This window comes from Geotrypetes seraphini, chromosome 10, assembly GCF_902459505.1.
Source record: "Geotrypetes seraphini chromosome 10, aGeoSer1.1, whole genome shotgun sequence".
NCBI lineage: Eukaryota > Metazoa > Chordata > Amphibia > Gymnophiona > Dermophiidae > Geotrypetes > Geotrypetes seraphini.
This window is the reverse complement of record NC_047093.1, coordinates 94,888,669-94,905,202: the sequence shown is the minus strand read 5'-3', so window position 1 is coordinate 94,905,202 and position 16,534 is coordinate 94,888,669. Positions and strand designations below refer to the sequence as shown.

The following is a 16,534-nucleotide window of genomic DNA, read 5'->3' as shown; positions in this document are numbered from 1 at the left end:
AATGTCAGTTTATTGGATTTACCAGAGGGAGCTGAAGGCAATGATACCATAAAATTTCTAGAGTCCTTCATACCTAATATACTCTCCTTGACTTTCCAACAGCCTCTTGAATTCGAAAGAGCTCACTGGATTCTACTAAGAAGAAACAACTGTCAGACTGGTCCAAGACCTTTTATCTTTAAATTGCTGAGATTTACCAGGCCATGGTTATTTTAAAAGCTTCTAAAGAGAAAAAAAAACCTGAGATGGCAAGAATCAAGAATTTCTTTCTTACCCAATTTTGCAAAGGCAACAGCTGCTGTGAGAAGATAGTTTCTGGATCTCCGCCCACAGCTGAACCAAATAGGGGCGAGATACTGGTTATTCTATCCAGCTGTAATGAGGGTCACTCCTTGTGATAAGACCTTACATTATGAGGATCCTTCAAAATTGCACGATGGAATGTCATAGTCTGATGTTACATACTTCAATCAATTAATTTGAATGTATTTGATTACTGACTAAGATGAAAACAGTTTAAATTTTCTGGGGAATGTTAAGGGCTGTTTATCTAGTGGCGATTTTGTGCTAAAGTCTGAAATGTCACACTGGACAAATGTGAATTACAAAGGAAGGCTATTATTTGATGATTTGGAATAAACATTTTGGTTGCTATTAAAGAGATCGTTTTAGAATGTTTCAAATTAGTATTGAAATGATGCAGTCAGGAAGGCTGTAGAATTGGAATTCTGCTTGACATTGATTTGTTAATAGAGCTGTCAGCACCAGCAAAAATCTAAGCATTTTCCAAAGGCTTACCTTTCTCACTTCCTTAAGATTCTAATGCCAGTCAGATTTTACAGTAGAAGTCACACAGGAAGGGGAATTAAGTTTGTCAGCTGACAAGTTGCTGTGGTAAACAGTGGTGTCATGTGACCGTGTAAAGCAATGCAGGAGGAACTATACTTAATATAAAAGATGCAGGATGTTACTGGGGAAGTCAGTTCTGGATTGTGAAATTTAATTTTTCTGAAACTTGGTATGTCAGTTAAGATTCTATCACTGGAAGAAAAGTTCAGGAGCGTGCTGGATGTGCAAAACCGGACCAACTACAAATGGAAGAAAAAACTTCTCAAACAAGAAAGGTATATAGCTTGGTAATGAAAATGCTTTGAAAAGTGAAGCAGCTACTGTTTTATAATCACCATTAGCAACTTCAGTTACAATATAATAGAAAAGATTATCTCCTAAATCGCAGCTTATGTTAGGAAAGAATGCCACTTGCAGAAGATCCATTAAAGGAGCAGCTGGTCAGACATTATCAGCTTTCTAATTCAGGCATAGATAATGGAGCAAGTCAAGTAGCTAGCACCACTTTGCCTGCTATCCATGCCATTGATGTTAGCCATCACAGTTTTCTTTAAACTAATGTTCTTTACATTGTAAAGTGAATCTGATAATCCCTTCACATCACGCATTCAGGAAATGGTAAAGGTAGTGCACCAAGCTACGGGGACTTGTTTCCTTCTATAGTCTGTGGTCGGTTCTGAAGAATATTCACCATTAATGTGCAAATAGTTTGGATTTAATAGTCTGCATGTTTGTACTTGTCTCTGGTCTCCACAGCAACTATGATAGTTTAAATAGAAATAGTGCAAATAGGATTAGTTGAATTTGAAGGATGGAACATGTGTGGATGTTAAAAGTACTGTAACAGTTCCTTTAATATGTAGTTCTCCAGATATATATATATGTTAAAGATAATTAAATCAAATTAAATTAATTGATATATATTAAATGCTAAGGGACTTAGAGGTAAGCGTTTACAAAATGTTTGATTGTAATATGTAGGGAATGGTTTTTAGGGGCTAATTTTTTCACTGATTACAAAGATAAAAATAAGGCTTATAATGCTGTAAGATGCATGATGGATAGTAGTGGTAATGAAAGGGTAAATAAGTATAGAGTTATTTGTGATGGGAGATTATTAGGGTAGTTCTGAATGGAAAATAAAAGAATAAATGGGTAAGGTAATGTGAGTGGTTAATGTGTGATTGAGTATTATATTAAATGAATACTTAAGTTATATTCTTTTTGAAAACAGTGCATATTTGTATTTATTATAATACTATTAATGTATTCTGCTATGTTTAATATATATGAGACAGAAATTTTTTTATTAATATTACTAACCCTAGGGTCTGTTCCTAATTCATTTTAAGTAATGCTGATAGATATTTATGATTTAGGCAATGGTTTATTAATTTAACTCTTAAGTATGCATTGACATATCAGTTTATTTAACTCAGTTATGCTATAAACTTAGGTTTTCATTTTACCTTATTTATAAGGAAAGATTAATGCATATTACATAGGTTGTTATAGTGGTTCATGGGATATATCCTTTTCCATGAATGTAATTTATTATTTTAAATAATTAAGTCATTAGAAAAATAATTTTAGACAGCATGAATTTTGAATGTGATACTATTAAATGTCAATGAAATAGATTGCGTATGAATTACTGTAATTTAAAATGTTAGAGGGGCATAATGATTTGTATGGTACACTTCTCCCTCGTTATTCGCGGGGGATACGGGCAGAGCAGAATCACGAATGGCGAAAAACCGCGATTATCCGGCTCTGACCCACCCCCACCTCCCTGCCGCCTTCCCGGCCTTACCTGGTGGTCTAGAGGGCTTTCGGGGAAGGAGCGATCTTCTTACGTTCCTACCCCATGCAGATCGCCATAAGGAAATGGCTGCTGGGAGTTCCTGTAGTCTCTCGAGACTATGATAAAAGGGGGCGGAGCCAACGACGAATGTGGTGCACAGCATCAGGCAAGAGGAGTAGAAGCAGCAAGGGAGAAAAGCAGTTTTAGAAGCAAAAACGAGCAGAGGAGGGAGACAGAGGAGAGCAGGAGGCTAGGGGCTGGGCGAGAGTTAGCTCCGCCCACCCCCACCGCGTCAGAGGAGTCAGCACCCGAACCCCCCATAAAAGGGGGCGGAGCCAACGACGAACGTGGTGCACAGCATCAGGCAAGAGGAGTAGAAGCAGCAAGGGAGAAAAGCAGTTTTAGAAGCAAAAACGAGCAGAGGAGGGAGACAGAGGAGAGCAGGAGGCTAGGGGCTGGGCGAGAGTTAGTTCCGCCCACCCCCACCGCGTCAGAGGAGTCAGCACCCGAACCCCCCATAAAAGGGGGCGGAGCCAACGACGAACGTGGTGCACAGCATCAGGCAAGAGGAGTAGAAGCAGCAAGGGAGAAAAGCAGTTTTAGAAGCAAAAACGAGCAGAGGAGGGAGACAGAGGAGAGCAGGAGGCTAGGGGCTGGGCGAGAGTTAGCTCCGCCCACCCCCACCGCGTCAGAGGAGTCAGCACCCGAACCCCCCATAAAAGGGGGCGGAGCCAACGGCGCACAGCCGTTAGGCGCGCGGCGAAGGCGAGCGGCAAAGGCGCTCGCCTTAGCGAGAGCGCCTTTGCGAAGGGCCTCAAGAAGGGCCAAGTCACTACACCCAAGAGCACAGGGAAGGACTGAAAGGTGAGGAAGTGGCAAGCAGCGCAGAAGAGACGAACACACAAGCAGCAGTAAGGTAAGGAAGAGAAAAGACAACACACACAAGAAAGCAGCAAGGCAAGAAGCAGATACAGAAGGAACAACCACACACAAGCAAAAGTTAGGCAAGGTTGTGCAAAGGCACCAGGCACAGAAAGAACAATCACACAAACAAAAGTAAGGAAAGGTAGAGCGTAGGCAGTCCATACAAAGGCAGAAGGCAGTAAAGCAAGAAGCAGGTGCAGAAGGAAGCAGGCACCGAAGGAACACGTAAACTTATCTGTTTTCTTAAAGTAGTAACCCCGATGGAAGCAGAAGGTAACCAGAAGATGAGCTTTCCAGTGTTCTGCGCGGACTCAGGGGAGACAGTCATACGTATGCAGTCGGTGTCAAGAGCTGAAAAGCTTGAAGAAAGAAGTCAAGCGACTTGAGGACAAGATACAGGAGCTAGAAGGACTTTACACCACGGAGGACCCTACCAGGGCATTTGAAGACTTCAGGAGTGAGAAACACATCGAGAAGGAAGTCAGGGAACTCGAGGAATTCATTGAGGAAGCATACAGGAGGAGGGTGGAAGAGAACGAACTCCAGATGAGAGATGATGCAACACCAACTTGGAAGGGGGAGCAAGAAGCAGATGACCTCAAAGAAGACACCCACAGAAGAATACCACACGAGGGGGAAGAATTGGCTAGTCGATGCCCAGAAGAAGAGAGAGCTAAGCACACCGAGGACATTGACCTGAGACCGATAAGAAAATTGAAGAAGGGAAAGTCAGCGATCCTGGTGGGAGACTCGATATTGAGGCATGTGGACAGCCACATAGCAGGAGGAAGAGAAGATCGACTGGTGACCTGCCTCCCAGGAGCGAGAACCAAGGACATCGTGGACAAAATTGGGAAGGTCCTGGAAGGAGCGGAGACGGAAGAGACCGCAGTAATGATCCACATCGGGACGAATGATGTCAGCAGGAGAGACTACAGAAGAGGCACGCTGATAGAACAGTTCAAGATTCTAGGAAGGAAACTGAAGATGAGGACCCAGAAGATAGCATTCTCAGAGATCCTACCGGTACCGAGGGCAGATGTGAAAAGGCAGGAAGAACTACAATCAATAAATGCATGGATGAGGAGATGGTGTGAGGAAGAAGGGTTCCACTTCGTGAGGAACTGGACAACGTTCTGGGGCAAGAGCAAGCTCTACAGGAGAGATGGACTGCACCTGAGCGTGGCGGGAACAAGACTTCTAGCAAACAACGTCAAGAGAGGAATAGAACAGGCTTTAAACTAAGAGAAAGGGGAAAGCCGACAGTCGACCTAGCGTCGATGATTCGGAAGAAGGTATCCCGTGAAGATACTAAGGGGAAAAAAGGCAGGGAAGAAACAAGAGACAAATTACAGGAGTCAACTAACCCAGAAGAGGAGGTTAGAAAGATTGTAGCAAAAGAGAAGACACCAAAGACTGAAGCACAGGGAAAAGAAATGAAGACGACAAAATGCCAGGATCTAAACTGCATATATACTAATGCAAGGAGTTTAAGAAACAAAATGGGGGAGCTAGAAGCCATGGCCAATGCAGAGGACATAGACATCATTGGAATCTCTGAAACGTGGTGGAATGAGGAAAACAAATGGGATACAGCACTGCCGGGGTACAAGCTCTATCGCCGGGATAGGTCAGGTCAGAAAGGAGGAGGAATAGCCCTATACGTAAAAGAAAGCATACAATCGACAAGAATGGACACAGCGGAGATGATCAACAAACTGGAATCGCTATGGGTTAAAATACCGGGTAGGAAAGGGCATGAAATAAAGATGGGCCTATACTATCGTCCACCCGGGCAAACCGGAGATAGCGATAAAGAAATGGATGCCGAGATGAAGCGAGAATGCAAAAGTGGTTACACAGTTGTTATGGGAGACTTCAACTATCCTGGGATAGACTGGAGTCTTGGAAGCTCAAGATGCGCTAGGGAGACAGAATTCCTGGAGACTATACAAGATTGCTTCATGGAGCAGCTTGTTAGAGAACCGACGAGAGGAAATGCCACTCTGGATTTAATCCTAAATGGACTAAGGGGACCTGCAAAGGAAGTGGAAGTAGTGGGACCGTTGGGAAACAGTGATCATAATATGATCAAGTTCAAGGTTGAAGTAGGCATACCGAACGGAAAGAGAACCATAGCGACATCTTTCAACTTCAGGAAAGGAAACTATGAAGCAATGAGGGAAATGGTAAGGAAGAAACTTAGGAACACTTCCAAAAAATGGCAAACAGTAGAACATGCCTGGTCTTTTTTCAAAGACACAGTGAGCGAGGCACAAAATCTGCACATCCCCAGATTCAGAAAGGGGTGCAAAAAGGGTCGAACAAAAGACCCAGTATGGATGACTAAAATAGTGAAGGAAGCGATAGGCAATAAGAAAAATTCATTCAGGGAATGGAAAAAGGACAAAACTGAAGGGAACCAGAAGGAGCACAGGAAGTATCAAAAAGAATGTCACCGTGTGGTTCGAAAAGCCAAAAGAGAGTATGAAGAGAGGCTAGCCAGGGAGGCACGAAATTTCAAACCGTTCTTCAGATATGTTAAAGGGAAACAGCCAGCTAGGGAGGAGGTAGGACCGCTGGACGAAGGAGACAGGAAGGGAGCGGTGAAGGAGGAGAAAGAAGTCGCAGAAAGACTCAACATGTTCTTCTCGTCTGTATTTACAAACGAAGACACAACCAACATACCGGAACCTGAACAAATATTCAATGGAAATCAAGCAGAAAAATTAACATCCATGGAAGTGAGCCTTGATGATGTACACAGGCAGATAGAAAAACTTAAAACTGACAAATCCCCGGGTCCGGACGGAATCCATCCCAGGGTTCTGAAGGAATTAAAGGAGGAGATAGCGGAACTACTGCAGCAAATTTGCAACCTATCCTTGAAAACAGGCATGATCCCGGAGGATTGGAAGATAGCCAATGTCACGCCCATCTTTAAAAAGGGATCAAGAGGTGACCCGGGAAACTACAGACCAGTGAGTTTGACTTCGGTTCCGGGGAAACTGACGGAAGCACTGATTAAAGAACACATCGATGAACATCTGGAAAGAAACGAACTTTTGAAAACAACCCAACATGGTTTCTGCAGGGGGAGATCGTGCCTAACGAACTTATTGCACTTCTTCGAAGGAATTAACAAACGGATGGACAGAGGAGACCCCATAGACATCATATACCTTGATTTCCAAAAAGCCTTTGACAAGGTGCCTCACGAACGTCTACTCCGGAAACTGAAGAACCATGGAGTGGACGGAGACGTACATAGATGGATCAGAAACTGGTTGGCGGGTAGGAAACAGTGGGTAGGGGTGAAGGGCCACTACTCGGACTGGATGGGGGTCACGAGTGGTGTTCCGCAGGGCTCAGTGCTCGGGCCGCTGCTATTTAATATATTCATAAATGATCTAGAAACAGGCATGAAGTGTGAGATAATAAAATTTGCGGACGATACAAAACTATTTAGTGGAGCTGGGACTAAAGAGGAATGCGAAGAATTGCAAAGGGACTTGAACAAATTGGGGGAATGGGCGGCGAGATGGCAGATGAAGTTCAACGTTGAGAAATGTAAAGTATTGCATGTTGGAAACAGAAACCCGAGGTACAACTATACGATGGGAGGGATATTATTGAATGAGAGCAACCAAGAAAGGGACTTGGGGGTAATGGTGGACATGACAATGAAGCCGACGGCACAGTGCGCAACAGCCGCTAAGAAAGCAAATAGAATGCTAGGCATAATCAAGAAGGGTATTACAACAAGGACAAAAGAAGTTATCCTGCCATTGTATCGGGCGATGGTGCGCCCGCATCTGGAATACTGCGTCCAATATTGGTCTCCATACCTTAGGAAGGATATGGCGTTACTCGAGAGGGTTCAGAGGAGAGCGACACGCTTGATAAAAGGGATGGAAAACCTCTCATACGCTGAGAGATTGGAGAAACTGGGTCTCTTTTCCCTGGAGAAGAGGAGACTTAGAGGGGATATGATAGAGACTTATAAGATCATGAAGGGCATAGAGAGAGTAGAGAAGGACAGATTCTTCAAACTTTCGAAAAATAAAAGAACAAGAGGACACTTGGAAAAGTTGAAAGGGGACAGATTTAAAACGAATGCTAGGAAGTTCTTCTTTACCCAACGAGTGGTGGACACCTGGAATGCGCTTCCAGAGGGAGTAATAGGGCAGAGTACAGTACAGGGGTTTAAGAAAGGATTGGACAATTTCCTGCTGGAAAAGGGGATAGAGGGGTATAAATAGAGGATTACTGCACAGGTCCTGGACCTGTTGGGCCGCCGCGTGAGCGGACTGCTGGGCATGATGGACCTCAGGTCTGACCCAGCAGAGGCATTGCTTATGTTCTTATGACAGGAACTCCCTACAGCCATTTCCTCATGGCGATCTGCACGGGGCAGGAGCGTAGGAAGATCGCTCCTGCCCCGAAAGCCCTCTAGACCACCAGGTAAGGCCGGGAAGGCAGCAGGGAGGTGGGGGTGGGTTAGAGCCGGATAATCGCGGTGAAATGTGAAATCGCGAGTGCAGAAACCGCGAATGGGGAGGGGGAAGTGTAATTTCTTTATTGATGCACTTAATACTTAATAATATAATTGAAATTAGATTATAATTTAATACAATTGGGGTTCATATAATATTTAGTATTATCCCAGGACAAGCAGGCAGGTATTCTCACTAGTGGGTGATGTCATTCGACAGAGCCCCGATGTGGACGTCTCACAAGCATACTTGCTTGAAGAAACTTCAGAAGTTTCGAAATGCCCACACCGCGCATGCGCGAGTGCCTTCCCGCCCGATGCACCGGGCGTGTCTCCTCAGTTCTTTTCTTTCCGTGGAGCTGAGAAGTTTTGCTTCAACTCTCTGTGCTGAGTGAACCCTTGTTCTTGCCTTCTAGTTCTCGCGGTTTTGAGTTTTTTTCTCTTATCGTGTGTTCTAGTCTGTCGTTTTATTGTTTTAAAAAAAAAAAAAAAAATTTTCCGAAGATTTGACCGGGTCGGCCGCGTGGCTGGGGCCCCGCAGCTTCGATCTAGCGGCGGAGCTTTTTCGGCCTATGTCCCGGCCTATTACCGGTTTTAAAAAGTGTATCAAGTGCCAGCATGCGATTTCGTTGACGGACCCGCATCGACACTGTTTACAGTGTCTCGGGCCCCAACATCTTCCGAAATCGTGCAGGCCTTGTTCCACTCTTAACAGCACGTGCTTTCAAGTGTCGCTGTTTCCTGTGGGAGTCGATGTTCGCTATGGAGGCTTCCAAGGAACCTTCGGCTTCGACCAGCGCTTCGCCTTCGGCATCGGCTACTGCTACATCGGGTCTTTTGAAACCGGCTTCCTTCGTTCTGGTTTCCACTCCGCCTCCTGCACTGGTGCTTGCTTCGGTCTCCTCAGGTCAGGTAACTCCGCAGACCGTCCCCCCGGTGGTTCTTAAGGTGCCTAAGGCTTCTAAGGCCAAGCACTCGGCCACCCGGGACCGCGAAGACCATACAGGGGGTCCCACTTCAGATGCGGCTCCCCCCTTGTCGGCTTCGATGCGGTCGCTCATGGAGGCCCAATTCATTGAGATAATGACTACCATGGGGCCCAAGTGGCTTGCCACAATCCAGCATGCGGAATCTCCTCGTGGGGTCGAGCCGCCTTCTCCTCCACCTCGCCGCTCGCTCTCACTGCTAGGCGAGGAAGCTCGGCGTTTGGCTGCAAGTTCCTCGCAGAGTGCTTCACTTAGTGAGATGCCGCCTCTGAAACCTTTCCCCGCCTCGGACAGAGACAATTGGGATTTGCCTCTGAGGAGCTGAAGCCCTATGCGTCATCAGGAGGATTTCTTCAGGAGCCCCTTGCCTGCCAAGCCGTCTCCCGACCCGTGGCATGCTGCTCGAGAGGCGTTGACCCACCCTCCTCTTCGCTCTACGGCCTCCAGCCCCATCTACTTGTTGGAGGCCTCTGGGGAGCCATCTTCGCATCATCGTTCCAGGTCTCCTTCGAGGAGGAGTGGGGGGCACCGCTCCAGACATTCTTCGAGGCATTCGTCCAGACATTCTACCGTCTCGCCTCAGAAGAAGCTTCCTCGTATGGTGTATTCATCTTCGGATGTCTCGCCTCCTCCGGGCCCGGAGTTCGAGGATACCCTAAGATCGTTCTCTCCTTGTAGATCCCATGTCTCCTTGGATCAGGAGGCCTCGACTTCATCGAGTCCGTCTCAGCGTCCTGTGTTGGCGGACCAGCTGTCTTTTTCATCTTTTCTGCGGCAGATGGCAGATGATCTCGACATAACCTTGGACTCGGGTTCCTGCTACTCCAAGGAGTACCTGGATACCATGCATCTGCCTCATCCTCCTGTTGAGTCTCTTCGCCTGCCTCTTCACAAGCTCCTCAACCAGACGTTCATGCGCTGTTTTGAAACACCGTACTCCATTCCTGTCATTCCTGGCAAACTGGATGCCAGGTATCGCACGGTGCACCATAAGGGGATTGAGGGCTCCCAACTCTCCCATCAGTCCCTGCTGGTCGAGTCCTCCCTCAAGCGATCTCATCCGTCCCAGGTATATGCCTCGGTGCCCCCAGGTCGAGAGGGGAGGACCATGGATAAGTTCGGGAGGCGCATCTACCAGAACTCGATGATGGCTTCTCGAGTTCTCAATTACACCATCCATTTTGCCACCTATTTGGAGTTCTTCCTGCCAGTGCTTCGGAAGTTTCTGCCTTACATCGACTCTCAAGCTCGTTTTGAATACGAGGAGGTTGTCGCCTCGCTGTCTCAGCTGCGTCTTCAATTGATGCAATCATCATATGATGCGTTTGAGCTCTCGGCACGGGCCACCGCCTGTTCCTTGGCCATGCGTCGCTTGGCATGGCTTCGGACCATTGATATGGACCCGAACCTCCAGGACAGGCTTGCCAACGTCCCGTGTACAGGTGCGGATTTGTTTGATGAGTCCATTGAGACGGTGACGAAGAAGCTGTCGGACCATGAGAAGTCATTCCAGTCCATCCTTCGTCCGAAGCCTAAACCTGCTCTGTCTCGACCTTCTCGAACACCCTTGATATACCAACGGCGTTACGCTCCCAGGCAGGCTCCTGCTGCGAGGCAACCGGCGAAGAGACAGCCTCCGCAGAAGTCTCAACAAAAACCTCAGCCTTCTGCTGTTCCCAAGGCTTCTCAGCCTTTTTGACTCTCTTGTCGGGAGCATAACCAACACCGTTCTGCTATCCCCTGTTTTTCCAATTGGGGGTCGCCTCCATCATTTTTACCATCGATGGATGGCTATAACCACCGACCTTTGGGTCCTTACCATCATCAGGGAGGGATATTCTCTTCAGTTCCATCAGGTCCCCCCGGACCATCCTCCAAGAGAGTATCCTTCCAACTTGACCCAGACCGCCCTTCTTCTTCAGGAAGCTCAGGCTTTGCTCCGGCTTCGGGCCGTCGAGCCGGTCCCGGTGGACCAACACAACTGGGGGTTCTACTCCCGGTACTTCCTTGTTCCGAAGAAGACGGGCAACCTGCGTCCTATTCTGGACCTCAGGGTGCTCAACAAGTTCCTGGTCAAGGAGAGATTTTGCATGCTGACCCTAGCTTCTCTCTACCCCCTCCTCGAGCAGAACGACTGGTTATGCTCTCTGGATCTAAAAGAGGCCTACACTCACATTTCCATTCATCCGGCCTCTCACAAATTCCTCAGATTTCGGGTGGGACATCTTCATCTGCAGTATCGAGTGCTCCCTTTCGGCCTGTCCTCGTCTCCCAGAGTTTTCACCAAGTGCCTGGTGGTGGTGGCCGCTGCACTCCGGAACCATGGTCTTCAGGTGTTTCCCTACCTCAACGACTGGCTCATCAAAGCTGCCTCGGCTCCAGGGGTCATCTCGGTGACCCAAAGGACTATTTGGTTCCTACAGAGTCTGGGGTTCGAGATCAACTTCCCAAAATCTCATCTGCAACCTACCCAGTCTCTTCCCTTCATCGGGGCGGTTCTGGATACTATCCAACTCAGAGCATTCCTTCCTCCAAAGCGCCTGGATGCTCTTCTTCATCTCTGTCAGTCAGTGTCTGCTCGCCAGTCCATCTCAGCAAGACACATGATGGTTCTCCTGGGCCACATGGCCTCTACGGTTCATGTGACTCCTTTTGCCAGACTTCACCTCAGAATTCCTCAGTGGACCCTGGCTTCTCAATGGACACAGGTGTCAGATCCTTTGACTCGTCACATCCTGGTCACTCCTCTTCAGCAGTCTCTACGTTGGTGGATGATCTCTTCCAATCTATCCAGAGGTTTGCTGTTTCACACTCCTCCCCACCAGAAGGTTCTCACGACCGATTCCTCGACCTATGCATGGGGGGCTCATCTGGACGGTCTTCGCACTCAAGGCTTCTGGACCAGTGCGGACTGGCTGTGCCATATCAATCTTCTGGAACTCAGGGCGATTTTCAAAGCTCTTCAAGCTTTTCAACATCTGCTTCACGACCTGGTGGTCCTCATTCGCACGGACAATCAGGTTGCCATGTATTATGTCAACAAGCAGGGGGGCACGGGATCGGCCTCCCTCTGCCAGGAAGCTCTCCGAGTCTGGGTTTGGGCGATTCGCCACAACACCTTCCTCAAAGCTGTCTACATTCAGGGGGCGGACAATGCCTTGGCAGACAACTTAAGTCGTCTCCTCCAGCCTCACGAATGGACCCTTCATTCCAAGCCCCTTCATCAGATCTTCTCTCATTGGGGGACGCCTCAGATAGACCTCTTTGCGGCTCCCCACAACTTCAAACTGCCTCAATTCTGCTCCAGGATCTACACTCCTCATCGCCTCGAGGCAGATGCCTTTCTTCTGGACTGGAGGAATCTCTTTCTATATGCGTTTCCTCCGTTTTCTCTCATTCAAAAGACTCTGGTCAAGTTGAAGTCAGATCATGCCACCATGATTCTGAAAGATCCTCGGTGGCCCAGACAGCCTTGGTACTCCCTTCTACTTCAACTCAGCAGCAGAGAGCCATTCCTTCTTCCAGTGTTTCCTTCACTGCTTACTCAGCATCAAGGATCTCTGCTACATCCCAACCTGCAGTCTCTCCACCTGACAGCTTGGTTCCTCTCAACGTAACTCCTCTCCAGTTTTCCCAAGCGGTGAGGGATGTGTTGGAGGCTTCCCGGAAGCCTGTTACTAGACAATGCTACTCCCAAAAATGGACTAGATTTTCTACCTGGTGTGTTTCTAATCGAAAGGAGCCTCAACGAGCCTCCCTATCTTCTGTGTTGGACTATCTTCTGCACCTATCTCATTCTGGCCTCAAGTCTACATCGATACGAGTCCATCTGAGTGCAATTGCGGCTTTCCATCAGCCTCTGCAAGGGAAACCTCTCTCTGCTCATCCTGTGGTTTCCAGATTTATGAAAGGACTTTTCCATGTCTATCCTCCTCTCAAACCTCCTCCAGTGGTTTGGGACCTCAATGTTGTCCTTTTACACCTTATGAAGCCTCCTTTTGAGCTTCTCAACAAGGTTCTGCTGAAGTTTCTCACTTGGAAAGTGGTTTTTCTTGTTGCCCTCACTTCTGCTCGCCGAGTCAGTGAACTTCTTAGTGGCGGATCCGCCTTTCACAGTATTCCATCATGACAAGGTGGTCCTCCGCACTCATCCGAAATTCCTGCCTAAAGTGGTCTCTGAATTTCATCTCAACCAATCCATAGTTCTTCCTGTGTTTTTTCCAAAGCCTCATTCTCATCCTGGAGAATCAGCTCTTCACACTCTGGTCTGTAAACATGCTTTGGCTTTCTACCTGGATCGCACCAAACCACACAGAACTGCTCCTCAACTTTTCGTCTCCTTTGATCCGAACAAGTTGGGACGCCCTGTCTCAAAGCGTACCATCTCCAACTGGATGGCGGCTTGCATTTCTTTCTGCTATGCCCAGGCTGGATTACCCCTTCCCTGTAAAGTCACAGCCCATAAGGTCAGAGCAATGGCGGCCTCTGTAGCCTTCCTCAGATCGACACCGATTGAGGAGATTTGTAAGGCTGCCACTTGGTCCTCGGTTCATACCTTCACTTCTCATTATTGTCTGGATACTTTCTCCAGACGGGATGGACAGTTTGGCCAAACAGTATTGCAAAATTTATTCTCCTAAGTTGCCAACTCTCCCACCATCCCATTGGGGTTAGCTTGGAGGTCACCCACTAGTGAGAATACCTGCCTGCTTGTCCTGGGATAAAGCAATGTTACTTACCGTAACAGTTGTTATCCAGGGACAGCAGGCAGCTATTGTCACGTTCCACCCACCTCCCCTGGGTTGGCTTCTCTGCTAGCTATCTGAACTGAGGAGACACGCCCGGTGCATCGAGCGGGAAGGCACTCGCGCATGCTCGGTGCGGGCATCTCGAAACTTCTGAAGTTTCTTCAAGCAAGTATGCTTGTGAGACGTCCGCATCAGGGCTCTGTTGGATGATATCACCCACTAGTGAGAATAGCTGCCTGCTGTCCCTGGATAACAACTGTTACGGTAAGTAACATTGCTTTACCTGGGGAAGATTAATTTCTGGTACGTTTTTAAGGGGCCTAGGGAGGATGGTAATTGTTGATCTGGATGCATGCACCCAAGTTATTGAGATGCTTACAGGGAGGGGTTGGGGGAATTTTTATTTTTAGGTCCTGGATGTGTCTGGATATACTATATACATGGTGGTTCAAAGGGAAATTAAGGGTTTATCTAGTAGTATGTTTAAATTATTTGGAATGGCTTTAAAATTATTTTCATTGAATGTTAATGGACTTAACCATCCTATTAAAAGGAAAAAATTCTCAATTTTTTAAAACAACAGGAGGCGGATGTTTGTTTATTACAAGAAACACACTTATCACACATTGAGGCTGCCAAGTTAGTTGGGGGTGGGTTAAGTACTGTTTTTGTGCTCTTGCGGTGGCAAAAAAGGCTGGTGTGGCTATCCTGGTCAATAAAAAGATATTCTGCTGTATTTAGTAATGTACAAGCTGATCCTATGGGCAGATGGCTTCATGTGGATATGGCTTCAGGTAACGGTGCCCTGACACTTTTTAATATTTATGCTCCTAATTCAAATCAGGCCGGGTTCTTAAAAAAAAAAAACCTCCAGCAAATCATTCTGTCACTGGCTTACATCTAATTTAATTGTAGCCGGAGATTTCAATGCTGTCATGGATCCATTATTGGATAAACAATCTAGTAAGCAGATGAAATTGCTAGGTCTAGACCAGTGATGGCTAACCTTTTTGAGCCCGAATGCCCAAACTGCCGCACAAAACCAAAGAATTTCCTCAAAGTGCTAGCACGTCAATTAAACCTTAATAACAAGATTTTTGTATCTAAAAACTCTTTATAAAGTTGCCTGAACTATGTAACATCATTTTTAAAGGTTGGAATCTTTGTATTGTCAGAGAATCAATTTGATTCACAATCCTTTGGTTTTCATTTCAATTTATTGGCAATTTATAATGTTTTAATGATTTCATTCAATTTAATGAATTTAGGAAGAATTTGATTCAGTTACACAATATATTTTAAATGTATTATTCACATAACATGTCAAATGTATCCTGAGTAAAAAAAAAGATAAACTTCTTAAAACTGTTAACTGTGTCAAGACTCGGTGTGCATTCCCAAAGAGTCTATACATGTTTTTTTGTAAAATTTACAATCAAATTAGAAAATAGTTAAATCATTACATTTCTAATAATATGATGTAAAGAAAACAAAAGAGCTTTCAATTAAACCAACCGTTTTTATTGGAAATTCCAGATTGGAATACAACAGGGCCATGTAAAGTCCCTTTTTTAAATAATATCTTTAAATAATATTTAAATAACTTAGAAAGTGTCTTAACTGCAAACTGAAAACACTGCTTCATGTAAACATATGCATTGGGCATGCTCTGAAAAAAATTAATGTGATTTTTGTTGTTGCATGCATGCTGATAACTTGTCAATCCTTGGCTCATAGTGCGTTAATTTCAGAGCAACACATGCAGCACTCATGTCATCCGTTAATCTGTTTCTAACATCAGATTTTATATGATTCAAAGCCGAAAACAGCTGCTCACAAGCATAGGATGACCCAAACAAAGTAAGAAGAGCAATCCCAAGTGCTTTCATAGACTTAAAATTGTCTGGCAGAGAATTCCACGCTTTTAGGATTTCATTTTCAGAACTGCTAGCAGTGATTTCATTTGTCACCCTTTCACACTCAATACGTTCAAGAGCCGCACGCAGGTCATTGAATTTACTTTTCCAGATAGAGCTTTCTTGAAATTCCAGTAGCTCCATTTCCAAATTTTGAATATCCAACCACTGTAAGCAGGAAAGATCAAGATCTTCAAATGTGGACTTTTCTGGGGAAGTTATAAATGAAAGGGTTGTCTCCATCTTACGGAACTGAGAAAATCTTTTACTAAAATTCTCCTTTGCTTCGGCTACAATGGTGGAATATGATTTGTGGATTTCCTGGTGTTTTTTTATGACTGTCCACAAATGTTGTAGAATTATCCAAATGTATTTTTTGGTTGGGAAAATATTTTAGCTGTCCACTCTCAAGGTCTTTTTCAAAAACATGCAATTTTCTCTCAAAAGCTTTGATGTCACTAAACATGCTTTCTGCTGTTTTTCCCATGCCTTGTAATTTTTTGTTTAGTACATTAAAGTGGTTAGTAAAATCTGTAAAGAACATGAGGTTGGTAAGCCAGGCCATGTTGGTGAGTTGAGGATAGTCTTCCCCCTTTTCGTTCATAAATAGCCTAACTTCTTCCAAGCAGGCCACAAATCTCTCTAACACTCGTCCTCTGCTCAGCCACCGGACATTATTGTACATCAGTAAAGTGTTATATTGTGCCTGAACCTCATCAAGAAGGGCTTGAAATTGTCGAAAATTAAGAGCATGCGCCATGATGAAGTTCACCATTTTTGTTACATCTTTGAGGACATCGTCAAGTTTTTTG

At 45.7% G+C, this 16,534-nt stretch overlaps 1 protein-coding gene across 1 annotated transcript in view; it reads left to right on the top strand.

The window, feature by feature from the left end:
- Positions 1-16,534, top strand: part of NELFB (negative elongation factor complex member B) — a 139,623-nt gene that overhangs the window by 99,355 nt on the left and 23,734 nt on the right. The gene's annotated exons all lie outside the window — the stretch shown is intronic.